At 39.7% G+C, this 18,481-nt stretch overlaps 1 protein-coding gene and 1 long non-coding RNA gene across 2 annotated transcripts in view; one reads left to right on the top strand and one right to left on the bottom strand.

Moving 5' to 3' along the window:
- LOC148329652 (eukaryotic translation initiation factor 3 subunit H) overlaps window positions 1-18,481 on the bottom strand; it is a 76,483-nt gene that overhangs the window by 38,166 nt on the left and 19,836 nt on the right. The window lies entirely within an intron of this gene.
- On the top strand, window positions 5,659-7,179 carry LOC148329653 (uncharacterized). The gene is made up of 3 exons (XR_015845671.1): window positions 5,659-6,020; window positions 6,589-6,642; window positions 6,733-7,179. It is a non-coding gene; the product is annotated as an uncharacterized LOC148329653 (long non-coding RNA).

Raw genomic sequence — 18,481 nt, 5'->3', positions numbered from 1 at the left:
TTATTGTATTTTCACCTAAAAGTCTCAAATTTTCTCCAGAATGGACGGTGCACCTTATAATGCGGTGCGCCTTCTGTGTGGACCGAGCTTCAAAAATATGTACATGTGTGAATTTCATGAGCGCTCTGCTGGACTGGCTGGGAGCATGACACTGTGTGGTAGCACCCTTTGTTGGTGACGGTTTGAGACTACAGTCAGTTGACAACGGACCAGTATGTACGTGCGGAGTAAGCTGGATAAATGGGTCGCTGTCCACAATGTCATAGTCTGTGTTGTCATTCATGTTATTGCAAACAAGAAACAGGTAAGACCGGAGATACAGCATATGATTGGCCAATTTTCACTTAACACCTACGCATACGCTTAGCCGAGCACCTCTCCAAAATCCCGAACTGCCACATCGGGGAGGCTGTGCTTGGCTGCATTGCAAAGTCCATCATCGTTTTTAGTCCGTAGGCAATTTAAATCCTTTGCAAAACTTCCATACGCCCACCCTTGTGTAGCTAAGGCAGCTTCGCACCACAAATCAGGCAAGAGGAGACATTAGCAACAGGACTGACTCCAACCAAACAAGCATGTCGTGTTTTTAGTGAAGTTGAGACAGCTAATCACCTGCGTTGTCCTAGCAGAACCACTGAAAATTTAAACGTAAAATGTAGTTTGTTAGTTTTCATTATTCTAAATGATTTTAGTTTATTTTTATTTCATGACAAAAATGTATTTTCAGTTTTTGTTTTAGTTATGTCAGTTTTCGTTTACTAGATAAACCTTGCCACAAACATATTAATAGTGGAATGGGATGGCTAAATCAGTCTCGAAATAAGGTTTCAGAATGGCCTTCCCAAAGTCCTGAATGAAACCCCATTGAAAACACTTGGACAATGCTAAAAAAACAAGTCCATGCCAGAAAGCCCAAAAATGTAACTGAACTGCACCAATTATGTCAAGAGGAGTGGTCAAGGATTCAACCAAAGGTTTATCACAAGCTTGTGGATGGCTATCAAAAAGCGCCTAATTGAAGTGAAAATGGCAAATACTAGCACTGCTCGATGTAGATTTTTGACAAAGTTGATTCAGTTACTTTTCTGTTAACCCGTATAAACTCATAAAACAACCAAACTTTAGCAATGTTTTAGTGTAAGAAGAAGTATCTGTTCCGATCACTATCAGAGAAAAATCAGAGTTGAAGAAATTACTGGAAACGCAAGAGTCATAAAATTATGTCCTTTACATATTTATGTGAACTTTGGATCACAGTTGTACATACACTTTACTTTTTCAGTGTTCATAACTCATTATTTGCACTCCTTATGCACAAATAGGTTCTGTGCATTTTTTTTTAGACATTTAAGCAATACTGGCTTGCAACCGAAAGAATCAAAATCTATTTGAATCCTAAGCTAAAGAATTCAAATTGAATCATGAGGTTGTTAACAATACCCAACATTAATGGTTGCTTTTTGAATGGGTACTGTACTGTAAGGTCAACAGGAATATCAATCCAACAAATTACTTGGGTGGCCCTTTATTTTCATGCACAGGGTGTGTTTTGGGTTATGTGCATCCTTTAAACATTAACTCTGTCCCACTGAGGGGCGACGGATTACCAAACATCCTCGCAACAAGAAAACTGTTGGAGCATTTTCTACCAGTGTGAACACTTGCAAGGTGTGCTCCTTAGTGGGATACGGGCTTTAATGAGAAGAAGGAATGGAATATAATTTCCTGTTTTTCTATTTTCAAAAGACAAAAATGTAAATAAATAAATAAATAATGTTACCCTATACATGTGCACAATTTTCTTTTGTAGATCACGCGTGCATGACTGCTTCGATAAAGTCGTGGGAGATCCTGAACGCAAAGAAGCTCTGTCTGGTGCCATGAAGCATCATGCAGTGTGATTTGGCCTGGTGATTGTATGTGCATACACGTGCAGTCCTCCGCAGGGATTGCTTAACAAAGATTAATTGCACCGTAACCCACTGTGCCAGGTGGAACATGGACCAAGGTGGCTACTTTCACGCAAACACACAGGCACTAACAAATAGGCACGCTGATCCCTTTATAGCCCTGCTGCTAAAAATTAGCCATGTGCCTCTCCTGACACCTCAACTCGATACCACCATTTACCTCCCGACAACTCGCACATTTATCACTGTTCTCTACACAACAGATGAATGTATGGATGGACCAAATAAGTTGGCAAAAGAACAACATATGTGCTTTCTCACATTAGCATTAACTGACATTCAGCAAGAAAATGATTGGGTTTTGAGAAGGAAAGGATGTTGTCGACAGGAAATGTTCTCCGTTGAAATCGATAACTTATTTTGAAGACCCTTACATGGCTCACAATATTGTGGTAAAGCTTTGTCAATAAATAAGTCTAAATTTACCACTTAGGAAGAGAATTTTAAGTCATGTGTTTGTTTGATAGGAGCAAAATAAAGATTTTCGACTTTTCCGTCCTAAACCGTTCTGAGAAGAATTCAAATTTTTATCCAGTGTATGTTTTTTTGTGTGGGACTACTTCTATCAGAAATCTGAAGTTGAATTGGTTGTATGTGAAAGATTGCATTCTTAATATGGTCGGGCAATTAATCAATGAAATGTTTTTTCCAAATTATTTGTTTTGTTGTTTTAGTTTTTGTTGCAGTTAGTTTTAGTTTTGTTAGTCATTTAGACCCATGATCCCCAACCATTTAGTAGCCATTTTTGGCTGAGCATCAGGCGCCCACAACCGCCACCCCATCAATTAACTTCCAAAGAGTTTAAAAAAAAAAGTAGGCCTAGGTGATTACATGATAGAAAATTTTGATAATACATGTCCACGGCTGCAAGGATATTACCGCCGGCAGGCGTGGCGGAAATTTGCACCACGGCAGCCAACCTGAGTCCAGCTTTCCCTTCTAACTTTGGTTTACAAGTAAAGTAAACATAATTCACTAATAAATGACAGAAGAAGCAGTAAACAGAAAGTAATAGTCACAATATCCCAATGTGCAGCTAAATGCAGAGCTGATGAGTAGCCATGACTTGGCGCAATCTTCCAAAGCTAGTTTGATGTGAGGTTCCAATACAATTCTTGCGTGGGAGAAACTCCAGAGCGATGAGCAGGAAGACATTGTGCAGGTATTTTGGTAAAAAAAAAAAAAAGAAAGAAAAAAAAAAGTAATTCAACAAACCTGGTTCATCATCACCAAGTGGCACCCATGTGATCAAGTCGAAAGCATAAAAATGTGAGCAGAGTTTGAACAGACTACCCACTTTAACAATTTGACTAGCCACAATTTAGCCACTAATAACTAGGCGGCAGCCACCCGAAAAAGCAGCAAGCAATCGTATCATCATTTGATACAATATCATGCACATTTGCATGTAGTAATGATGTTAATGCCGTATGTTGGATCATAACTTAAAAATTCTGATTACATTTTAAGGTGTATTCATTATTCTTTAGGGGTCCATTTTTAGTAGTTCACTTTTTTTATGTTATACATTTGTTGTACTGTTGAATAAAAATGTTTGAAATGAATGAAAACATATTGAATGCTAATAGAATGCTGAATTAATCTGTAATTATCTTTGTTGTCAGTACCAATGCTTTAAAACTGTCAATTGAGAAGCAAAATCTATTTTCACATTGAGGGGCCTATTGATTGCCCATCCATGGGGTAACGGCGCATCAGCGCTCAAGTAGCAGGCAGAAGGAGGTAGAAAGATTTTGGGGAAATAGGGCAATGCTTTTTGATCTCTTCACTTCATGGAGACGTCTACTAAAGATGTTGTCACATCATTGCGACATGTAATAAATTAACCATTTGTGTGGCTGAATACGATCGCCACAATGTTACTTTATGTTTCATGTCTCAAGTGGGATTAAATTAAAATCAAATGTTAAATCAAAACTCAAATGCAGATTCTCAGATGATTATTGTCAATAGTTTCCCTCTATCACATTCCAGCCTGTGTGGAGCGCATATTGGGCTTTTGACGACAAAGGTCAGACGTGTACGGATGAGCTCTCATATTGTAGACGCGTCGCATACATAGATTTGGAAAAAAAAAAAAATAAAAAAAATAAATAAATAAAAAAAATAAAATAAAATTGTACTGTTCACACAGCAAAAGAAAAAAATAAATGTTGGAATATGGGCAAAAAACAAAGTTGGACCTGAGGTGCTCTGTGGTTTAGGTTTGCAGCATCATCATCAATGGGCAACAATCAGTCTGCTGCAAATTATGTTTAAAGACTTCTGAAACCAAAGCTATTAGGTCAGAATCTAAAATTCCTGCTCAGAAACAGGCAATTTATTTTGGCTATTTGACTTTGTGTCACGACAAGGAGATCGGTGCAAGGCAATCACAGAGTCGATTGCGCTGAACTTAGAACTTGGTGCCGTTAATAAGTTGGGGAAAAAAGTCATTGACCGACAATGATTTACTTGAAGGGTAGACGCAGCTGTGGTGATAAACTACATGCAATATGTACACTAGCTTATCCAATAATGCATTACACACTTCACCGGGGTTTATTCCCGTTAAGTCAAAGTGAATCACATTTTACCCGACTACTTCCGGTGGTGTGACTTCACGAAAGAAGCATTAAGAAGTTCAACAAACATTGCACCAAAATGAAGTAAACTTCTGATGCCTGAGTAATATCGGCTTAGAAATAGCCCTCTGTTTATAGTCATGGTAAGGCATTTATATTTATATAGTGCATTTCATGAAGGCGGCACGGTGGTTGACTGGTTAGCACGATGGCTTCACAGTGAGAGGCAGCAGCGGTCGTGGGCCTTCCTGTGTGGAGTTTGCATGTTCTCCCCGTGTCTGCGTGGGTTTCCTCCGGGTATTCCGGTTTCCTCCCACATTCCAGAAACATGCATGGCAGGTTGATTGGACACTCTAAATTGCCCCTTGGTATGAGTGTGAGCGCGGATGGTTGTTCGTCTCTGTGTGCCCTGCGATTGGCTGGCAACCAATTCAGGGTGTCCCTACTGCCCGAAGATAGCTGGGATAGACTTCTGTGCCCCCCGCGACCCTAGTGAGGAGAAGCGGTATAGATAATGGATGGATAGATGGATAGTGCATTTCATAGCTAAGGTTGCGTGCTTGCAAAAAAATATAAAGGCAACATTTAACTCATTTACTCCCTTAGACGTACAAAGACGTCTTTTAATGCAATGGCGCCCTCTACCAAAGACGTATAAGTACGTTTCCTGTCTTTTTTACGTCATAGTGTACATAAGGGTCTGATGCAACCTCTGACTGAGAATCAGCCTTGTCCGCATTGTGAATCATGTAAAAATCACCCAGCAGGGGGGCAGAGGTGCAAAAGATCCGCCTTGAATCTGCGCCAGAGTTACAAATGGGGGGCGGGATCCTGGGGTAGACGGTATAAGTGTGGAGAACGGCGCGGTTAGCAGCAGCATCGGCAGCACTAGCAGCATTAGCAGCAGTAGTATTAGTAGCGTTAGCAATGAAATCCTCCAAGCAAATGACGATCGAGGAATGCTTTTTTGTAAAAAAAAAAAAAAGCTTCCCAAGTGTACATAAGGGTCTGATGCAACCTCTGACTGAGAATCAGCCTTGTCCGCATTGTGAATCATGTAAAGATCACCCAGCATGGGCAGAGGTGCAAAAGATCCGCCTTGAATCTGCGCCAGAGGTACAAATGGGGGGCGGGATCCTGGGGTAGACTTATAAGTGTGGAGAGCAGCGTGGGTAGCAGCAGCATCGGCAGCACTAGCAGCAGTCGCATTAGTAGCGTTAGCAATGAAATCCTCCAAGCAAATGACGATCGAGGAATGCTTTTTTTGTAAAAAAAAAAAAAAAAAAAAGCTTCCTAAAAGCATCAAGGCGATGGAGACGCTTTGGTTGAGAGGATGACGCTTCGTCGTCGTCACAACAAACAGGCGTCTAAAGAGGCTGCGCGTGCCTTGCGGCCTGCATCGCCTGCCTTCGGACAATAGCCAAAGCAGCCGAGAGTCCTCACCAGATCCCCCCCGAACGAGGAGGTAAGCGCTCGCAAGTTACCATTGAACATGTGGTTTTAGCCCTCATGCTGTTATTGTACATATCATGCATCTTGCGGGCAGAAAATGTCGCATAAATGTGCAGTTAGACGCGAGCTTGCTCGCTGACTTCCTCGTCCGGCCGCCTCTATTGCACAATTACACGCGAGCGCAAGTCCTCGCCGACGAGGAAGTAAACGCTCGCAAGTTACCATTGAACATGTGGTTTTAGCCCTCATGCTGTTATTGTACATATCATGCATCTTGCGGGCAGAAAATGTCGCGTAAATGTGCAGTTAGACGCGAGCTTGCTCGCTGACTTCCTCGTCCGGCCGCCTCTATTGCACAATTACACGCGAGCGCAAGTCCTCGCCGACGAGGAAGCAAACGCTCGCAAGTTACCATTGAACATGTGGTTTTAGCCCTCATGCTGTTATTGTACATGTCATGCATCTTGCGGGCAGAAAATGTCGCGTAAATGTGCAGTTACACGCGAGCGTATCTCCTCCCCGACGAGGAAACAACAATACTGAATGGTGTGGTAACCATGCATACTTTCTAAAATTCACAGATTGTGCATCCCGCGGCAAGAAAGTTCCTCCTCGTGTTGTTGGTGTAAAGAAAGGTAAATTATAATATGAAACTTCACACGCCAGCAATAAAATGCAGCAATAAAATATATATTTCCAATTGTTTATATTTCTGTAATTTACAGGTTGTGCATCAGGAAGCAGTGGTTCCGGATGGCGTCACACTGGATGGCAACCGAGGAAAATCGACTTTACAGCAACCCCTGGACTACTGAATGCCGCTGCCCATTTGGAGTCTGAGGAGCCAGCTGATTTCCTGCAGCTGTTTCTCACGGTTGAGCTTCTACAGCACATCGCGGATGCCACCAATCACTTCCCAGACAATTATTTTCACACAAACCCCAGTGGACAAACACAAGCTCGCTTATTTGCCACGGACCAGCAAAGCCAGACCACAACGAAAGTGTCGGGTCTGTTTGCGCAAAGGCAAACGGAGTGAAACAAGAATGTGGTGTGAACTATGTTGTGTGCCCTTGCATCAAGGCAACTGTTTTATTTTATATCACACAAAAAAAAAGTATGTATGACACTGATGTATTTCATTTTTGTACATAGTTCAACAGTTCAGTCGTTTTCTGTTATGTGCAAATAAATTTATTTTGTTATCAAAAACATTTTTTGTGCTTTTCTTTTTGTTATTTTATAGAAGGCATGCATTATTTAGATGTTGGAGGTGTCATAAAAGCCATAAATAATAGTGTCAAAGTTCAAATTATGGTCGAAATGCATCAGTTTACAAAAAGCTCATTTTCTCCGTTTTTGCCCCAGGGATTGGAGTTTTCATGAAATTTAGCTATTTTCAAATGCCGATTGCTCAAGAATGGAAAAAGATAGAAACAAACTTTTTTTTCTGTTGAAAGAAGGGAGTCTCATCTTTCTTTTGGTGTGCTCCATGTCTATATAGCATTAGAATACAATATTCTGTGGGCCTTGCAATATTAGTCAAAACCCAGGAAAACGCTGGGATTGAGCGGGTTGCTCCAGTGAAAATGGCTGGTATTTAATGAGTTAAATGCAAAGCACACCAGCTTTATTTATATAGCACATTTTACACACAAGTTAAACTCAATGAGCTTCACACAAGAAAAGACAACACCTAAAAGCATTTACAAACAACAAAACCAAAAAGAGAATACAACAGTAGCTTACCAAAATTGCTAAAAGAACGCATATTAAAAGCATTTAAACACAATTTACTAACTAAAAACCTCTAAAAAAATGTAATAGTAAAGAAATAAATAGGTTTCCAAAATTACAAAAAGGAAAAACATGTTTAGAAGACTATGCACAGAGCTCGGTTGGCAAGTTATTTCATTTGCATGGAGCATGCATAAATAAATGCAGCTTCACTTATTTTTCTTTCGTTTATATTCAATCAGCATTTCTTTAATGTATTCAAGTCACAAACCATTCAGTGATATAGAGACGCCGATAGGAAGGCAGTGTAAATCCTTTAGGAACGAGTAAAATGCTCTGATCTCTTTGTTCAGGTCAGAACCTGAGCTGCCGGTTGTTGCTCTTTCAAGGGAGTTCAGTTAGGAGACTGTAACAATAATCAAGGCTCCTAGAGAGACAAGCCTGGATAAGTTTCTCCTGTTCTGCTTGGAGCATGCAACCCTTCAGTCTGGTTGTTTTTTAGCTGGTAACGGGATCTTTTAGTGATTGATATGATATGATTGTTGAAAGCCAGGTCTGAGTCTACCAGCAAATTGGTCTTTGGTTTCTAAAGACACAGACTCCAGGTGATTTAATAAGTCTCTTTTCTTTATTGCTAAAAAAAAAAACATTTTGTTTTGGTTTCGCTGAAGCAAAACTTAGTTCGAGTTATTAATTGGCTCTACAGTGACAACACATTAATTGAACTGCTGTGATGTGGAGACATTGATAGATATAGCTTTGTGTCATCAGCATAACTGTGATAGCCAACATTGGCAATGGAAAAATTTGCCCCAACGCGAACTGACTGAACAAAAGGTGCTTACAGTCTGCGCAGTCCGACAATCACACAATATGCATGCACCTCTGTTTTTTTCTGTCATTGCCGTGTACCGAAGTGGTTGTACTGGAACTAACTTCTTCTGCCGCCGTAGATGAGGAGAGGGAGATGCTCGTGCTATAGATGGGCGGTACGTCTATTTGGACATACGGCAGATTCGACAAAAATGAACCGCATCCAAAAAAAAAAAAAGCCATCAGATCCAGAGGCAACACGACCAACTTATTTCAACGTTTTAAAACAGCACCACCGATTTGAGTATGAAGCCTGTCAAACAGATTCAAATTAAACAGATGGAGGGGAGGCAACAACTAGCGGTCATTCACGTGCTAAGCTAAGATCGCTAACAGTAGCATTCACGTTTTGAAAAAAAAATGGCATCGGAAAACTATCTCCTCAGTATTTGTGCGTACCGGTGACAAGCTCCCTCTCAGAGCATCTTTTCAGCACTAATGGCAACATTGTAACTCGTGATCGTGCACGTCTGATACAAGCAATGGTGAATATGCTTCTTTTCCTAGCCCACAAAAACCAAAACAATACAATATAATCACCAGAGGAGAGCACCTCATACATTTCATCAAATGGTGACAGTGATTTGTCTTATAATGTTGATCAAATTCTTTGTCTGAAACTAAACTGACTCACAATCGTAGTTTTGCAAGCATTGTGACAAGCTTGTGTGTGACATGTGGGTGTGCGCGTGCATGCGTGAGGAAGAGTGCTGTGGAGGAGATGAGCGGCGAGCAAGGAAATGAGAGACAAGTGTAAAGGAAAAGTTGAAGACTGTATAAAATAAAGCAAGTCGAAGCGGAAACGGACAACAGTGTAATATATTGTGGGATATGTTCACGGTCCGCGATTGTTTTTGTCCGTCTCGCTTGCCGTACTGAGCGGCAGCGAGTCACGGAAGTGCACAATAAAGACAGACGGCGCTACAGCCTTGACTGACATACTACTTGGCTCTTGTCTTTAATACTCCTTAATACGTATTTTACGAACAGTAGCATTTTAATGCATTCCTCCAACGTGTAAAATACAAAAATCGCTAATCGAATCGTAATCACAATATTGGTCGGAATAATGGCAATTAGTTTTTTTTTTTTTCAAAATCGTGCAGCCCTACTTGTAATTCAATAAAATGTTCCAATTGTTTGTCAAGATATTGAAAAAAAAATTCTTGAACATGGCGAGGATTTCACTCAACTATAACACGAAATTCTGAGTAGCAATTGTCATTATTGACATTTTAACATCCAACTGCATGCCTGTTTTTCCAAAAATCTTCTCACATAAATTTAGCGTTATGGTTACTATACGAGCTTTATGAAAGTGCTATCTCAAAAATTTAATGTATTGTACACTTTATTACAGCTGTGGTTGTTCGCTATGAATAGAACCAAGCTGCAACAAGGTATTTCAGTTCTGTCAAGTTTCAGTTTGTACACATGGGGCTAATATGTAAATCACACCGCAGATAAGAGAATACGAAGAACAATTGAAGAAGAAGGGCTTAGTCGGGTGGATATAAACAAGTGGGAATGTGGATGCGAGTGTAATTGTTTTTGATGAGCATGTTTTCCTCCCTTTGTTGCATGTTTGCGCATGCGTGCAATTTCCAGGCAATGGTCCCTTCATAGTGACAAGGTGGTGATTTGAGTGTGTTGTGACACACATTTACGTGGATCTTCACTTTTAGAGACACAGGCACACTCACACACACACATCTCTTTGCCTCCACTGAAATGTTGTGGCCTGCAGCAGCATGCAAGGTCTGAAGCAGTTCACCTCTTGTGTCATTGACTATTAGAGTATAGACTATCTGTCGGGTTCATTGCACAGACACACAGACATGCCCATTGCTTTGTCAAGCGTGTTTAACAACGCACACACATACTCACCGGTTATGTTTTTTTTTTTTGTTATTTCTTCTTAAATTCCAGCCCAAGGGTGAGACAAGTGGTGAATACAAAACACACAATTTTGAATACTGTCAAAAGAGCATGCCCATGTTTTACCCTTGCATCAAGGCATCCTTCTTGAATCCTCCACCTGTGCACAGTCACATTGACTTCAGTGTCATTCTTTGTCTAGCCTTAAGACCCATTTTGAATGACGGAAAAGGCTCCAGGGAAGAAATAAATTGTTTAAGCATAACAAAATGGAGCATATTGCTAAATTGGCAATTGTCTAGCTAGTATTTCCTTCGCTTTAGTCCAAAACCTGTTGTAAAAAAGGTTGCCTAGAAAGGTATGGGCAACTTAAATGCCAGATGGGACCCCAAATTTTCATCAGTGCTACTCGGGCGGCCGCATAAGACCACGCACTTTTTGTGAGACAAAAATGTTGTTTTAAATATGGAAATACGTGCAAAATAGGTGCTCTGGGTGGATGCACAATTGAGGTCAAACTTAAATATGGCTAAACAAAGAGGTGCCAATGGAACACTTAATATATCCACAACTTATCTCAGCTCACCACCCCACGGAACTGCCCATTACCAGGGCAAATGTGATGCCTAGTGGTGAGTGTGGAATTTATTAAAACTATGTGCTGGTGTGTGTTCAACGTGTTAGTTTTTTATTCTGCATTGAAAATGAAAACAATATTCGACACATTGATTGACTCTTCCTACATTTCACTGCGCTGCATGCGATCATTGTTAGCCTAAGCACAGAGAACCTCCTAGGATATTATTAATTTAGTCTTTGGTTGAACTTTATATTTTTGGGACTGCATCTTCTCGCGTTTTCCTGCTTCTATGCTGTGACCTTCTGTTCTAGTACAGCTTGCAATTTCCTACGGGCTACGGTTGGTGCATAATTTGATTGGGAATTAAACAGAACTCTGCAACTCCATCCAACTTAAATCGGTACACCATTCACCTTTCATTTACACACACACACACTCATTCATTTAGTTTCCTTATTTTTCCTTATCCATTTATGGCCACATTTAAAAACTGACCAACTGGTTAGTATGACGGCCTCACAGTGCAGAGGTTGTGGGTTCAATTCTGGCTCCAACCTTCCTGTGTGGAGTTTGCAAGTTCGCCCCGTGCCTGCATCGGTTTCCTGCGGGTACTCCGGTTTCCTCCCACATTCCAAATTGCCCGTAGGTATGAGTGTGGGACTGAAATGTGGTTCATCTAGGTGTGCCCTGCGATTGCCTGACAACCAGTCCAGGGTGTACCTAGGGCTGGGTGATAAACTGAAAATTTACCGTTACCGAAATTTATCACAATAACCGTCATTCTGCCCATGTCAGCAAAGACGGTGTTTAAAAAAAAAAAAAAAAGAAAAAAGAAAGGTCTCTTCTGTCTCCGGCAGGGCCGGGTAATATGACCCCAAATCAATATTGTGATAAAATGAGCAATTTTACCTCGATAACGATAAATGCACGATAAATTCCGCCCGAGGACTAAAATCAAAATAAATGCAGGAAATGCCTATTAACTGCTTGTTTTATTGACCAATTGGTACACATTACTTTCAATGAAAAATATAAGTACAACAATCATTTGTATAAACATTCCAAATAGCTTGCTTTGCATGGCTTGAACAATGTCACAAAGAACAGGAGAAAAAGGGTACCTCTCGTAAAATCTATTTCTGCAAATAGATTGTGCCAAGACACTGTAATGATATGTGGTGCAAACCCCTAGATTTGTGTGGTCTCTTGTAAACAATATAAATAATGCCAAATAAAAAAATGCTAAATAAAATGAAAAAAAAAATGTCAATGCAAGCCAAATAAACAAGTGTGCAACATCGGGAAAATGTGCCGTTTTGAGTACTCTGGTGCGCAGTCGCCACTTGTCGCCTATGTTTTATACACAGTCAGGCTCAATCAGGGATCGATGTTGCAACTCGACCACAAGTCGGATGTGGAATCAAAATGCTTGACATGTCTAAGCTCCCGTCCCGATGTTGTCCATATCAGGAAGTACGGTTTGCGACAAATATTTTCGTACCTCTTGTCGGCTACTTTCATAAAGCGTTTAAATCCTGTGCGCTCCACTGGAGCTAGAGAAGCTATATCTTTAGCTCTGTGCTAGGATATCGCGTTCACCTCTTAGACGTTCTCTCGTATGGTGTCGCCTCCGTTAATGGGCTGTTGTCACTTGTCGAACCTTGCTCTCACCTTGAACTTTCACCACAGCATGGTTGTATTGTGGGTGGTGAAAAAGACGGTTGGACGCGCTGTTTTGGGTGCTTACGACGCACTTTGTAGTTCGTGTTCTTTTGCTCAAACATCGTCTTTATGGAACCCAAAACAACCCTTGTGAGGAGAAGCGGTACAGATAACGGACGGATGATAAAAATACTGTAATTGATAAGATTGAAGCTTGCAAATTGAATGATTAGTTTAGTAATATCAGTAGTAACCAAGCAAAAGCAATTACTCAAGCAAGAGACACTCTTGAAATAGATGAATACATTAAAAACAATTCCACCACTATGTGCCTTAGTGCTGTAAATGACAGAAGTATTAAATATTGTATTGTAAAAACTAAAAAAATAAATAAATAAAGTCTATTGATTACTATATTATTGACATGATGACATTCGTATAAACTATTGTAGAACAGGAAGTGCAACTGTTCACATATGCAATTTCCTTTTTTGTCATTTAAATCTGGTACCCTTTCATCAAAAATAAAAATAACAAAAATTATTCCAATTCATAAAAATGGAGAGAGACACCAATACACTAATTATACAATACAATACAACTTGATTTATATAGCGCATTTCACAACAGCTGGAGCTGTGACAAAGTGCTTGCCATATTGAGGACCAATATCACTATTACCACAGTTCTCAAAAAAATTTGAAAAGCTATTTTCTAATGGACTCGATAATTTCATTCAGAAACATATGCGTTTATATGAAAATCAATATGTCTTCAAAGAAAAATGGGCCCCGTCCCTGGCAGTAGTGGAGGTTGTGGAAGCATGCGCCACTTGTATAGACATAGAGTTTCCCATTGGGGGTTTTAGAGATCTAAAAAGAGCATTTGTTACTATCGTGCAGAATTTATTACTGAATAAATTGAAGAGATATGGCATTAGAGGTGTAACATATAAATGGTTGAAAAGTTACTTAGATAATATATTTCAGTATGGGCAGTTCAACAAAACCAAATCAAATCAACTCAAGATTACTCATGGGGTTGAGAGCGTCTTATTTGCCGCATGCTACATTCTACTGCCCTGGAGAAAATCGTAAACAGCTTCTGACTATTGCAGAAAATGAATTGAACATATTAATAATGGTTTGAAAAATAAATGATCACTAAACTTAAATAACACAATAAAGCTAATTGTTTTTAGTACGTAGACCAACCAAACTAAGACGTATAAATACATGCATACGTACATAACATACCGAGACAGTAATCCCTCACCACTTTGCGCTTCTTTTTTGCTGCTTCAGTGTTTCAAAGATTTGTCCAACATATTCATCAGAAAAATAAAAATATATACATCCATATTTTAGTAAGACGCGTTGCATCGAATACATTAATGGAGTCGGGGGCTTTATACACACGTACACTAATCTAAAGCGCATGATCAACCAATGAGTGTGAAAGTGTCTATCCCGAGCTATTGCGTTTACTCTTCGAGATACTCTTACCGTTTAACTCGAGAAAAGGTTTCCATTCAGTGCCACCACCTCTTCCTCCATCTTTGACCAAATTTGTCGGTGCCAGGCATCTCACAAACAGCTGTTTATCTTTTTCCATTTCGCCTCTTCTTGTGCTTGCCCTAACATGCAATCTTTTGCTTGGTTGCTCTTATTTCCACCTTAAAACCTTCTCCCCATCACGCCACTACACATCTCCTTTCATTTCGTCTATTTCCTTCCAAGGTCTTCATCATTTTGTCTCATCCTTGCCACTCTCTTCCTGTGGTTCACACCCATATACACTAAATTTTATGTGGGGCAGAATCATAAGACAATGGAGTAGATGAATAAGACACTGGAATTGATGGAAAGGCAGACTGCTACTGGGGGATCTACACATGATTTATAATACACCACGAGGATTTAAAATCAGATACGGTTGTACCTCTATCGTTGGGGGCCAGCCTTAGATCTGCAGTCGAATAAAAGGGAGACGCAGTGAAAATATTGAGAATGTACCATCTTGAATACAGGACCACCAAGTGATCTAATTGGCTTTGCTCGGGGAGAACAAGGAAAAATGGAGGGAATCAATTTCCCATTTGGGGCAAGTAGCGTGATCTATTGAAGGTCAACCTCCAATAAGGACCTCATCAGAAGAAGTGAGAACTAACTTCTTAGAAACCATATACACGCACCACTTCCTGCATACCGAACAGAATATTAACAGCGAGGAGTTGAGAGATCATGTTTGAGGCATTTTAAATCTCTGACCTACGATTAACCCATCATAAAGATTTCCGCCCCAAATGACACCTCGTGGTGCAAAAGGTCTGGTTGTTTGTGCATACATATGCAAGTTTTTTGCTTCTTACAAAATCCTTCCTGTTCGCTTTGCATGTTTCACGATATAAACTTTGTATCAACTTCGGCAAGAATATCCTTATTAACTAAGGATATTATATTTTTCGGATTACAAGCCGCTAATTTTATCCAGAAACTTTGAACTCTGTGACTTTTTAATGTGATGAGATTTATTTATGGATTTTAACCGACGAGCGTCAAACCATCAATAGATTTCATTCCATCTTGTCACATCTGACCAATGAAATTATCGAACACGTCACAGTGGACCAATGAAAGTGTCATAGTCTGTCCTTGTACTGAATATTCAACAGTCATCTGCGTTTGGAACATGAATTTACAACAACAGGGGGGGCCAGCTGTGAGCGAGCGAGCGAGCAAAAACGAGTGCGAGAGCGAGCGAGCAAGCGAAAGAGAGAGCGAGCCAGAGAGCCATCTCTGCAGTGCCACCCTGGTCGAAGCTCATCTGTGAATTTGCCTTGTGTGACAACAAGAGCCTGAGAATGTTCCAGTGCGTTCTGTAGCTATAGCTGCGTTCAGCGTTGTTTGGGGCGAAAAAAAGAATCCACTGGTGTTTAGAATATATAGCCCATTTAGACCCGCAGCTATTCGTCCGAAGCGGCTAATGTACGTACAAATTTGATCTTATGTCTAAATTTAACTATTCCGCTTTTATTCAGGTATCTTCGTAGTTGAGAAAATTATGCTATTTTGTGTTAAAATAAAATGATCTAAATTCATTTATGTCCGGCTAATCATTTATTTAAAATAAAATTCTATATATCTATATCAACCAATATCGAGATTAGGGCTGTGATAATTCGATATCGATATGTACCGCAATAGTTGGGTGATTGATATCAGTAGAAAATGGTATCGATAAAAATTATCTCTCAAAAAAATAAATTAAAAAAAAAACAACGGAGCAGATTTGACCCATCATGGCCCAACTCATCACAAACTCCCTCCCATTGAGGGAATACAACCGGAGGCTTACGCATGTGCCACTGAGCTAGCGTGACTCAAAAGAAACAAAAAAAAAAGTGCGGGGCTATCGCAAATCAGTCATAAAATTGTGAGAAGGGCGGCAATAGCCTTGTAGCAAGTCATAGATGATCAGTCTGACTTTAGCCCACATACAGTGTGACAGTTACAAATAAAACACGCACATGAGGGCACATAAAACACTCAACACTAGACACAGGGGTACAGTCAGTGTTGTGCAGTTTGATCGCCCCATTTCTACTAAGATGTCACTTTACACTAGAAGGCCAATCTATTTTGATAATCAATTAACTGTTTTGAAACCTTGGTTGATTTAAAAATTGTCCAAATCCTTGAGATTTTAGCCTCTCAGCAGTAAATTATCAAATAAATGAGATTTTTGTAGTCTTCCATAAAGATCATAATTTAATCAAAATAAGACATTTACAAGCAACTGCTTATGCATTCTAAAAACAATGACTAATATGTTTCCTATTTTCTTACATTACTGACAAAACTAAAAAGTTGAATCATAATTTGTTTGCACCTCTACTGTACAGTAAATTTGAAATGTCCAGTTTTTGATGAAAGAGATGGGCAGTGAAAAAAAATTCATTCGATGCATCGATTAATCAACAATAATCAAAATGTGTCACTCATATTTTGATTTTCTCTGATAGTTGGGTGAGGAAACTTAAGTATTGGAACCCGCTAGATAGTATCTTTGTTGTGTTAAAACTCTGGTCAAACCAGGTTTAGTGTAGGCCTCCATTTCACTCTGCCTATTGAGAGCTGACAACTCATCGTTTCAAATTTAAATTTGTGAAATATCGCTACGATTGCATTTTCCGATAACATTTATTTGAAAAAAGTCTTAACTCCAATATAATACAACTATTTATATAGCGCATTTCACAACAGCCGGACCTGTAACGAAGCGCTTTCCATAAGTGTAATATAAATTAGCATAAAATTAGAACACTAACTAAAACACAAACAATAGATACCAAAAGAACAGCAGAAACAGCAGAACAGCAGCAGTCTCATGTTGAGTCAAAAGCTAAGGTCCAAGTTGGACACCAACAATTTCTGCTACCAGGGGTATGTATCTCAAGATTCTTAAGGCGGTTGAGAGACCACTGAGGCAGAAGGGAAGATGGACGATGGCATTTATCTCAAACAAACTCAAAGTCAGGTAATTCATATCCCAAAGCGCCATTACATATGTTACATATTGTCACTGCCTTATGAAAAATCTTGTTTTCCAACTTTGACCATTTTTATGTATCCCCCATGTTCTTTGGCGTGTCTTGTAAATACTGAAGAAGAACAATAAATGAATTAGTAACACCATGTTTTAATAGGTATCTTCATGAGCTGAACTGTTTCAAACACTCACGCTACTTCAAGCCACATCACCCTTATACTATAGGAATCTTTGTCCGGAGACGTCACATCATATTCAGGTCAGGAGGCCAACCTTTGTTTTAATCAATCAAGTGTCACCATCATCGGAAATTAATCTTATTGTACTGCAGATTTATTTCCCAAAGCCAAGTGTCGCTGATGCATGCAGGTTAAAAATTGAGTAGCTAAATGAGCCAAGATTTTTGTTGATTTAAACATAAAACTAAAACGTGAATGCAGCAATTTGATGACATTGTGAGCTTTGTGGAAATAAATCTTAACTTGCTATTCATCTTTAAAAGCTGGAAAAAAAAACAGGAAACATGAGAAGCAGCCTTTGTGCCTGCATGCATACATCTCGCAAAAGCATACCATATTTACATTTGTCCATTATACAAGGTCAGCCTACGCAAGGTCACGTTTATGGGCGTTCAGCAAGTTTTTCGACTTAAAGGCCTCTTTTTTTCACAAGAGCTCAATTACTCTCCCTCTCTTGCTCATATTTGGCCCAACACATCTGTACTGCAACTGTGACTCCACACTGGCACCTGTTGATGAAAACCAGCATAACACACTTGTGATTTGCACAAGAACAAATCCACACTAAGGCATGCCGTCACGTTTAGTTATTTTCTTTTTGCCTTTAAATATTGATCACAGGTGTCATTCTGATCTTTCACAAATCAGTTAGGCGATTGAAAAAAAACATGCAAACACCATGCAAACCAGTTATTTATGTGACGACGTCATTGACATTCATTTGCAGGCTATTATTTTCCAAGACTTTGTACTGGCAGTATTCCCTTAGTGTAGCTGGCTGTCAAAACCAATACAATCACAACTCTGAAATTATTTACAAGATGACAAGAGGGAGGTGGAATCAAACACACAAAACTATCACAAATCATGTCACGCTACACATACAGCACATCACTACACAAAGCCAATCAGTGTATTGAGATTGTTTCCATTGAATTAGCAGTGAGGAAAACA

The sequence above is a fragment of the Idiotropiscis lumnitzeri genome, chromosome 10 (assembly GCF_059441095.1).
Source record: "Idiotropiscis lumnitzeri isolate Australia: NSW breed Sydney's pygmy pipehorse chromosome 10, RoL_Ilum_1.0, whole genome shotgun sequence".
NCBI lineage: Eukaryota > Metazoa > Chordata > Actinopteri > Syngnathiformes > Syngnathidae > Idiotropiscis > Idiotropiscis lumnitzeri.
Note: the sequence above shows the minus strand (reverse complement) of the source record. Positions and strands in the feature narration are given on the sequence as shown.